Source organism: Papio anubis, chromosome 12 (assembly GCF_008728515.1).
Source record: "Papio anubis isolate 15944 chromosome 12, Panubis1.0, whole genome shotgun sequence".
Lineage (NCBI taxonomy): Eukaryota > Metazoa > Chordata > Mammalia > Primates > Cercopithecidae > Papio > Papio anubis.
This window is the reverse complement of record NC_044987.1, coordinates 18569799-18580425: the sequence shown is the minus strand read 5'-3', so window position 1 is coordinate 18580425 and position 10627 is coordinate 18569799.

Here is a 10627-nt window from a genome sequence, read left to right as displayed (position 1 = left end):
GGTGGAAACAGAAAATATCTGGTCCCCCAGTTCCCCACCCTTCCCCTCCTCCTTCTCCCTAAGAAAAGTTTTTCCATTAGTCCATTATTACGGTACAATGGAATGTTCAATTTCACATTGCGTGTGACATTCCATGCCAACTAGAATAGTTAATGCAACTTTACATTTATGACTCTGCTTGGATGTGAATTATTGTGTTTATGAAAATCTCCATATTAATGTCTGATTGTAAATCATTCTGCCGGCTCCTTTTATTAATAGCTCAATTCCCACTACTCACCGCTGCAAGCCATTCAAATTACCGCAACTGTACAGGAAAAGGGCTGCTTTGCATTTGTTTACCGTCTACATCCAACCATCCTGGGCTTTGCTCTAAAGCCCCATCCTCTGAACTGCTCAAGCCAGTTGTTTTTGACTGGGTTTCTTTGTTGGTGAGTTTGAGCAGCTTCTCTGAGAAGTGGCATTTCTTACTCTATGTCCCTACATTTTCTACTCTTCAGAAATATCCACTGGGAAGTGGCTTTGGCATGGATTCTGGAGTCAGACAGATTTGGGTTCAAATCCGTGATCTTAGTGAGTCATTTAATCTCTCCGAGCCCCAGTTTTCTCATCTACTGTGGGAATCATAACACATATCTTGTAGAGCAGTTATGAAAATTAAACATGATGATGTATGTAAAGTTGTTAGTACAGTTCCTGGCACATAGAAAGTGCTCAAGGGTCCTTTTGTTATGGTAATCATACCAACAATAATGCTAACAACATTAATAGTGGATATAGTAGAAAGGATTGGAGGCTGGCAGCTGGAAGGCCTGCGTTCTGGTTCCAGTTTGGCTACATACTAGAAAGATGATCTTTGGAAAGTCGCTTCAAATCTCTGGTCTTCTCTTAATTGTCCCATCTGTAAAACGGGGAAGCAGCCTCTCTTAGAGCCTTCCAGGGCTCCAGAATGGGGAGTCCCACCTGAGAGGCGTGTCCACCTTTATTCCTGCTTCGAAACCCCTTCCCTGATCCCCAACCCCACTGCCAGTTCTTTCTCTTTGGGTCAGACAGGGCCTCATTGGAGGTGACAGAGTCTTCAGGAAGGGGCTAGCCAGGGCTTTCTCGTGCTTTCTCACAGAACAGCTCAAATCAGACCCCACACTCCAGCCCCCTTACTGGCAGAAGGGGAAATATGAAATCTCAGCAGCCTAGGAGGTTTTTTATGCTTCTCTAAATCATTAAAGTGGCCAATATTTTCCTTTGCTGCACTTCTCTCACCTCACAATATTTTTTTTCCTGCAGTGAAATCCATTCCCCCAGCCTGGAAATGTGGGCACTTTATAGAAAATCTTTAGCTTGTACCAGCACAAATGGATGGGTCTTATTTCCTGTCTGCAGTTCATGGTGTTGCAAAGGCATTGCCAAAACTACTGACTGAGACATAAAAGCAAAAAATGGATGGAAATGAATGTGGGCACATTCACATGTACATTTACAAACATGATCAAGTCCATACTTAAGGAAAAAGATTCCACAAAGTGACCTCCTAATTCATAGCCCATGCTCAGGACCTCTTCTTCATGGGAGAAAGAAAAGGAGGGTATTATCAGGCAATGTGACTTGATAAGCCAGAGAAGGCCTTAGACCCCTAGTATGTCCCCACGATCCTTGTGCTCTGATGTTGGATATGGCATTACTAGAGATCTATCCACTGCGTAATTTTAAACATACAAAGAGAAAAACATGTTGAACTCTCTGGGATTCTCTCTTAATCATACGATACTTCCTAATAACGTTTGTACTTTATGGTTTTAACATGACTTGATATTTTGGTATATATAATGTCACAGACAATCTCCACAGCAAGTTTGTGAGTGAACACCCATTGTACAGATGATGAAACTGAAGTCTACAGGGATAGGGTGACTTACTAAACATCACACAAGTAGGGAGTAGGACAGCTGGGCTCAAGCACAGTCTCTTAAATCTGGTCTCAACATTCTTTCCACTCTATCCCATTGCCTCCTGGGAGTATCCTGAAATAGACAGACAATTAACCTCATGAGTGAGTCTTCTTTCTGATCAGAGGGCTCCTGGTCTGTGTGGGAAAAAAAAAGCAATGGAGCCTGAGCAGCAGGGAAGAGGGGGCATTGACAGAGAGGTAGGTGCACAGCCCTTTGTAGGGGTACAAATGTCGCTCACTTCATTTATACCCACCCTGTCTGCAGAGTCCAGCGGAATAGTCAGGAGTCCCTGAGTTTGGGCGTTCTGCTACGTCAAATCCACCTGCCCCATTTATTTACTCCCTGTGTGACCTATTTGTGCCCCATTTCTTTGTCTTTGGAAATGGAATGATTATATTAATCCCACTGGGTACTGTGAAGATCACTGAGGTATAATAGATGATGCAAAGAAGGCACTTCCTCCCTTCCTTCCTCTCCCTCCCTCCCTCTTTCCTTCTTTCATTCCCTCCTTGCTTCCGTCCTTCTTTCCCTCCTTTCTTTCCCCCTTCCCTTCCTCCTTCCTCTCTCCCTACTGCCTTCCTTCCCTCTTTCTTGCTTCCTTCTTTCCCTACTTCTTTCCCTCCTTCCTTCTGTCTCTCCTTCCCTCCTTCTTTCTTCCCTCCTTCCCTCCTTTCTTCCCTCTTTTCCTTCTATCATGCCTTTCCTCTGTTCTCTTTGCACTATTTGGTAGCTTGGAACCCAAATAACCTGCATCACCTCATTTGAGGAGCCGAAATTGTCCGATGTCCCTCTCCTCCCTGGGCAGCATGCACCAGTCTTGTCCTCTGGGTGGTGTAGTCCATGGGGCCACAGCTCTCACAAGCAGAAGACTGTAGGCCAGGCCCATGTATGGGCATTCAGCACTGGTCACATGAATTCAACTTGAGGGACTTCCTGGACATCCTCTCATCTGCAACAGACCAAACAACCTCCCCGGGCCTTGCCTGCTGTGGATGAGGCCTCCTTCCCGGACTCAGGCCTGCAGGCTCTGCCCAAGCACTGCCCCCTTGCTTCCTTCATGGTAAGTAAACTCCCCAGAACAGCAATCCTAGTGCCTGGTACCAAAGAACCCCCAAAACAGAGGCGTGCTTGGAGCAGGTGCTTCGAGGGTCGACGCAGTTCTTTCGGTGGCGGGGCCGGGCAGCTGAGGCTTGGCACCATGATGCCTTGCTCAGTGCTGGGTGCTGCCTTGGCCCCTCCCCTGGCCCAGAGCTTAGATTTTCCCCACCCTCTTTCTGACTTCCCACTTCCATCCCACTCTCAGTGCCACCTCCAGCCCATCACATCCCCCTTCCCTGGACGGCACGGATTCTCCAGAGGTGTGCGGACAGTGGCTGTTTTCTTTTTGTTCCTTCTTAGATGTTCTGTTTGTTGAGCGAATTGTTTTCTTCCTGGCTCCGAGCTGGCGGCTGACACGGCTCACCCGCGCTAATTAGCTAAGCCAGCTGGTGCGTTGGTAAGGTTTTTCTGTGCTCCTCGGTGTGTGTTTCTTTTTTTAAACATGATCAATACCCTCTCCGGCTGGGCTCCCTCACACACTCCCTATTGTTCTCCTGTTTGCATTGTGCCCGAGTCCTGGTCAAGGACTCGGGGAGCCTCGGAAAACACGCTTTTCCCGAGGCTGGCGTTCAGCCTGGAGCCGGGGAGAGACCGCGCAGCAGATGTGGCTCGACCCCCTGCTCCGCGCCTGCAGCTTGCAGTGATTTTCCGTAGCTGTGGACAGTGCCTGAGGAAGCCCGCATGGATGCCAGACAGTCGGGTAAAGATGAGAAATTGCTGTGTGGCTCCAGGGCAAATTGTCTTCCCTCTCTGAGCCTCTGCTTCTTTCTTTGTAAAAGAAGTCAGTTCCCAGTTCCGGTGTGAGTCCCTTACATACTATGATTCTCAAAGGTTTCAAAGTGCATCTGGAGATGGGGGCCCTCCCTGTGAGTAGGGGTACAAGGTCACAAACAGGACCTTGTTCACTCCTGCTGCAGTCCTGGAGTTAAAACAATATAGACCTTTGCCAGGTGAGCTCCGGAAGAGGCCACAACCAGACACCAGCGGGCTGGAGGCCCGACCCACTCCTCCAGCTGGTGCTACCCTCCCCCACAGTTCTCGGGAGTCTGTCTGCTTATTTTGTGCAAGAGACATAAGAAGATTCTCTGAAACTCTCCCCTCCCCACTGTCATTCAGCTGTAGTGACTGGGAGCCCATGATGTGCACTGCAGAGAAGATAGCTCCAACACATTTTTGATATGTATGTATGTATTTTGTATATATAGAGTTGACCATTGAACAATACCGAGGTTGGGACATCAACCCCATATGCCATCAGAAATCCACATATAACTTTTAACTCTCTCGGAACTTAACTATGAAGAGCCTATTCTTGATTGAATGCCTCCCCAATAACATAGTCAGCACATGTTTTGTGTGTGTATTATATACTGTATTCTAACAGTAAAGTAAACTAAAGAAAGAATGCTATTAAGAAAATCATAATGGGCCGGGCGCGGTGGCTCACGCCTGTAATCCCAGCAGTTTGGGAGGCCGAGGCGGGCGGATCACGAGGTCAGGAGATCGAGACCATCCTGGCTAACACGGTGAAACCCCATTCTACTAAAATACAAAATTAGCCGGGTGTGGTGGCGGGATGCCTGTAGTCCCAGCTACTCTGGAGGCTGAGGCAGGAGAATGTCGTGGAACCCTCGGGAGGAGGAGCTTACAGTGAGCTGTCATGCAACTGCACTCCAGCCTGGTGATGAGGAGACTTCAAAAAAAAAAAAAAAAAAAAAAAAAAAAAAGAAAAAAAGAAAATCATAATGAAGAGAAAATGCAAATGTATTTACTATTCGTTAAGCATAAAGGTTTTCATCTTCAGTGTCTTCATGTTGAGTAGGCAGAGGAGGAAGAGGAGACGTTTGTCTTGCTCTCTCAGGGTAGCTGAGACAGAAGAAAATCCATGTATAAGTAGACCCACACAGCTCACATGCAAGCACTTATTGTTCAAGGGTCAACTCTGTGTGTGTGTGTGTGTAAATATAAATTTTTTTGGTAAACAGATACTAGTTCAAATATGATTTTATTCAAAACTCATTCTGGGGTTTAGAATTTTCCTGCTGCCTTCTTTGGATTAATAGTGACTTTTGAAAATCTCTGACATACCAACGGCTGGAGAGATTTTCTGGTTCCTCCCTAAGCTAATGAAAAATTTCTTTTCTATTTTCAAAAAGAAAAAAGGTGGTAATAACAACTCATCTTTATTGATAACTTCGTGTGTGCTGGACATTGTGCCAAACATGTAACATAGGCTATTTTAGTAATCCTTGTGATATGTGTATGTCATCCTCATTTTGCAAAAGCTCAGAGAGGTTAAGGAACCTGTCTAAGACCACACAGGTAGCAAGGAGGGAAGCACAGAAGCAGGTCCTGGCCATTCTCTTCATAGCTTCAGAGAACCTTCTCTCCTGTACCTTCTCCTTGGTCCCCGATTTTAATGTTTGGCAACATTGACTGCCAAGACATCCATCACATCTGGTAATGACATGGAAGAGTGGAGACAGGACACTGGCCTCAAGGCCAAGTCCATGTATCCAGCCTTGATTCTATGACCTGCCAAAACAAACAAACAAGCAAACAAAAAACAGAAAAAGAAAAAAAAAAAAAAGCTTTCCAAGCCTCTTTTATCCCCTTCACAAAATTACTATAAAAATTAAGAAGATAATATTCATGAAAATACTCTGAAAATTATAAAGCACTCTAGGAATATTTAGTATCATGTTTCGTTTTGACACTGGCGAAGACAGAGACCAGAGTTACCTCTATGCATGGAGTAAGTTCCCTCATCCCTTAGCAATGCCTGCATCTCCTCCATCAGCTCTGACGCTATAACGGAGGTGTGAGTGTTAAGCTTCCCCTGGCACCAATCTCTGCAGCAATCTCCAACTCCTTTCCTCCGGAGGCTCCCTCTGGACTTAGAGGAGGCCGGAATAGCTGAGTCAGCTGCATTTCCTTCTGTCTCGGGGCTCCCTTAAACCTGTTACTGAAATTGGCTCCGTGGTACCTGCAGGTTTGCTTGCCATCCAGCAAGTCCCCTGGGGTGGCCCCATTAATCACATTTGCTCTCTCTCCCCTCTCCGGCTGGTTCTGAGGAGAGCAGGTAGGTGTGTGGAGCCTGTGTGTGTGTAGGTGTGCGTACGAATTCGTTTGTCCCCTGGGAGCAGCTGGAGACTAAGTTCCCCTGCAATAAAAGTGAGTTAGTTGCTTCTTTCCTAATAACCATAATCCATTCCACTTCTTCCAAGGAAATGACAGGCCCCCGGGTGATGCATCCCCATGACTGGGAGAAATCGGCTATTTTAGTCCTCTTCGAACACGGAGCAAGTTCTTCGAGCTGTCCTGCGGCAGCCTGCCAGGCCCTTCTGCTATTAAGAACACCCTCTTCTAGTTTGTTTCCTGGTTCCTGGGCTCCCCACAACGATGGGTTTCAGAGCTCAGAAGACACCCTGACTGCTCTGCCTGCAAGCTGGGCCATTCTTGGAGGTGGGATATATCAGAGCCTTTCAAATGTCTCCACCCGGCAAAGTTCCCTCTGGCGGAGGAGCCTGAGAGTGTCCCCCAGGGAGGCTGGGGGCAGCGCCTGAAGCAGCCCCACCACAGCACATCTCTTTGAAGTCTTACATTTTATCTCAGGAATTCACGTGAATTCTGCATTCTATTCCATAATGCATATGTTTGTTTTAATATAAAAGTGTTTTAACCCCAAATCTTCAAGTAAAATAGATGCCTCAGGAAGATACAACTTGTTTATTCTATAACTTTAAACTGCCTAGTTTGCCACTGCATGCCCCCAGGTGTACAAGTACTCTAGTTAGAGAAGCAGTTGCAATAAGAACAACAACCAAAAAAGTGTAAGTCTTCACAACTTCCCCTTCCCAGTCTCCTGGAAAAGATCTAAGTCTATCTGCTTAGTTGTCATGTCTGTTGTTCTGGACACTAGAAGAATGGGGAGAGATGAAGAATTGAGGAAGATGCAGAGGCAATACTGATCCACCGCGTCTGGAAGCTTCAAAATGCTTGTTGAATGAATATTTTTCCTTCCTGCTTTCGCTCAGTCTCATCATCGAGAATCAAATCGTAATCAGACAGTCTTTGTCTCAGTTCCTAACGCTACTCCTCCCGCGGGCTATGCAGGTTAACAGCATGGTCATCTTTATGATTTATCTGTACCTCATTTGTACCAGCCTCAGAGAATGAAAGTTACCTTCCTTCTAAGATAGGTTGTTCTTAGCTGATATGACCCGGAGAAATTTGGGAGAAAACAACAGTTTTGTTTGTTTGTTTGTTTGTTTTTTCATTCTAATTGTCTCAAGCGGGAAGGCCAGCTAAGAAGAAAACTGATATTGGGATTGAGTACACCAAAGAAGAGAAGTCTAGAGACTTAAGAAAACAAAAATGGGGAGAATTGATTTGGCTGAGAGGAAGCCTTTTGGTTGATTCAGGGGATTTAGTCTGGATTGGACAAGTAGATCTAGCTGGTCACTAGAGAAAGTCCCCAGAGGCCAGACGACTCTACTTAAAACAATTCAGAGGCAACTCTGCCCAGAGGTGGGGGCTTGTCCAGGTGACACGCTGCAGCCTCCTCTGCTTCCCTCGCTCTGTCTCCACTACCCAGGATAGTCCCCAAAAGGTACAACTATAGGCGAGATAAACGATCGGGCGCAAAGGCACAACCTAATATAATATTTGCAGTATTTCTCAGACAGACAAGGGAAACATCCAGCTCTGTGATTTCACTTGATACAACAAAGCCAAACCTTCATCACACAAACGTACAAGGAAGCCAAGAGCGAGAGAGCTGTAAACATCTCAGAGCAGCTCTGCAGACAGCCCCGTATGGAGACACATTTCAATGGGGGTGGCAGGGGTGGGGAGGAAAGATGAAGCTTGCCAAGTCACAGGCACTCTGATTTGCAGGGAGCATAGCATGGATATTTCAAATCATTTCCTTTTCGTTAGTACCTAATCCCCCAGCTGTTCTCTGAGCATTGGCTCAAACGCTGGGAAACAGTCAGCCTCAAATGTAAAAGCCACAGGGCTCCTTTAAATTATGTTGTCTTGCTACATTGATATGTCATGTCAACCCAAACTTGTGGTGTACAGCTTCTGGGAGAAGGCAATTTTGTCTGATGATGAATTTAAAGGAAAATGAGCCATTTTTATCAAGGTCACTTAAAATTAAAAACAGTTTCAGTCTGGTCTTATGTGAGGATTTTGATGTACTGGAGGGAGGTTATTTCCCAGCTACTGTCCCTGATCTCTCCTGCATCTCTCTGGGCTCTGGGGTCTGAAGAAACTAGGAGCTGATGGGGAAGTAGCGCCCTCCTGCTTCAGGGAAGTAGAGCAGATGTCTAGCACCAGAGCCCCAGATGGAACTTTGTCCCATTCACATTAATTGAATCCAGTGCTTTGAACTCTTACATATGCCTGTTCATATAAATTAACTCATTTAACCTCATGAAGCATGTTGTATTGTCCCCATTTTTTTTCTGATGTGGAAACTGAGGCTCAAATGGGTGAAGCAACTTGCCCAAAGATCCTATGCGAAAAAGCTACGAAACCAGGATTGGAATGAAGGCTTCCAGTGCTTGGGCTCTTTCTATTCCAACAGGAGTTCTCATTCTACATTCATGTATTCATTTACTCCTTTATTTACATGCTCAACAAACATGCATTGGGCATCTACTGTGTGCCAGGCACTAGGGACACAAGGATGACTTAGACATGGTCCCTGCACTAAAAGATTGCAGAATCTAGTGGAACTCACAGTCTAGTCTTGCAATATTTATTCAACAAATATTTAACATTTAGTAGAACAAACAGCTGGCCCGATTGAGCACAGTTCTTAAGCAGCTGTTTTCATGTCCCATAGTTGTCCTCGCTATTGTTTTAGGAGTGAGTGGGTGGCATCCTGTTCCCCTTACTCAACAGGCAAGGCAAACTATGGTCCATGCCCAGGAAGGCCTTGTCTCTGATTCATTAGGTCATGAGCCTTAGACACTGTATTTTTTAGAAGCTCTACAGATGCATTATGTCATTACTAGCTGAAAACCCAAGCTTTGGGGTTTCACAAACCCAAGTTTTGAGGAGGCACATTCCTTTGGGGATGTAAGTGTAATTTTGATTTCCTGATTTTCATGTTTTATTTGGGGCCTGGAAAATTAATAAAGCAGATTTTCCCCCATGTTTCATGATTTCTTGGATTATTATATTAAGCAGACTCTCAGTCCTACACTAGACATTTGTGGGCTAATGTTGCACATTTGTCAGTGGTTGAGAATCACTCCTTTGAAACTACCATTATTTAATTGGCTGAATATTCATCATAGCTCCTTCTATAGCTCCTTCCCTTCTGAAGACACTCTCTGAAGCAGTGATCCCCGATGTTTTTGGCATCGGGGGCTGGTTTGTCACTCCAAGACAAACCAGTGGAAGACAATTTTTCCGTGGATCCAGGTGGCAGGGAGTGGTTTTGGGGTGAAACTGTTCCACCTCAGATCATCAGGCATTGGTTAGGTTCTCATGAGGAGCATGCAGCCTAGATCCCGCACATGCACAGTTCACAATGGAATTTGTGCTCCTATGAGAATCTGAGAGGAGGCAGAGCTCAGGCAGTAATACTTGCTTACCACTCATCTCCTGCTGTGCGGCCTGGTCCCTAACAGGCCACGGACTGGTACTAGTCCACGGCCCAGAGGTTGGGGATCCTGCTATAAAGGACTTCACCCTTCACCTCCCACTACTTTGGAAAATGTCACTGATGCTGCCTCCTAGCTTCCCCTAGCAGCCTTGTTCTTTCAGTGGTACCACACCTTTGCCACAACTCTGCACCTGTTCTCTGTCCCTTGCCTCATTGTCATGCCTCTCAAGCCACTCTCACCTGGTGAACACTCACCAGTACCGTAAGCCCTCTTTATTCAGGCCTGATTCCTCAAACCCAAGGCCAAGCTTAGCTCAGGGGGAGGTCAGAAAACTTTCTGAGACCAGGATAATAATGAAAAGAAAAAGAAAAAAAGGATAATGGTGAAAATGCTCTCTTTTTTCACCCCATGCACACATGTTTTGGTGCTTAGGATCATTTATCACAGGCCTTCTGCATTCATCTCCCCCTTCTCTTCCTCCTGTTTTTCCTTTTTAAATTCTACACATCACTTAATCCAAAACAAAATCATCTGGAAATAAAAACAGAATCTAGGAAATATAAAGTCCAATGACTTTGTTCATTGCTTTTATTTTGTAGCCAATACAAGTGAAGCTCAGAAAGGGAAAGTATTTTCCCAAAGGCACACAGCCTCCCAGTGTCAGGAGCTAGAACTGGAGCCCAGAGTGTCTGAGTTAGGACCTTGTACTTGTGTCAAGTCCTATCCTGAACACACTCCTCCAGATGGCAGAGGCTGCCAGCTCCCTCTCACACCACTCAGTCAAATACCAGGACAACTTCCGTGGTAGAACCAAGTAGCAGACAAGTTCCACAATGGGTAAGGCCTGAAGTGCAGCCAGGCAGCCAGCAGAGTGTCAGCCAGCTGGCCAGGGGGTCATTAGCATTCAGGAAATATGACAAGCCTCTGCTCCCTGTCTACCGCCATGCAGCATGCGTCGCA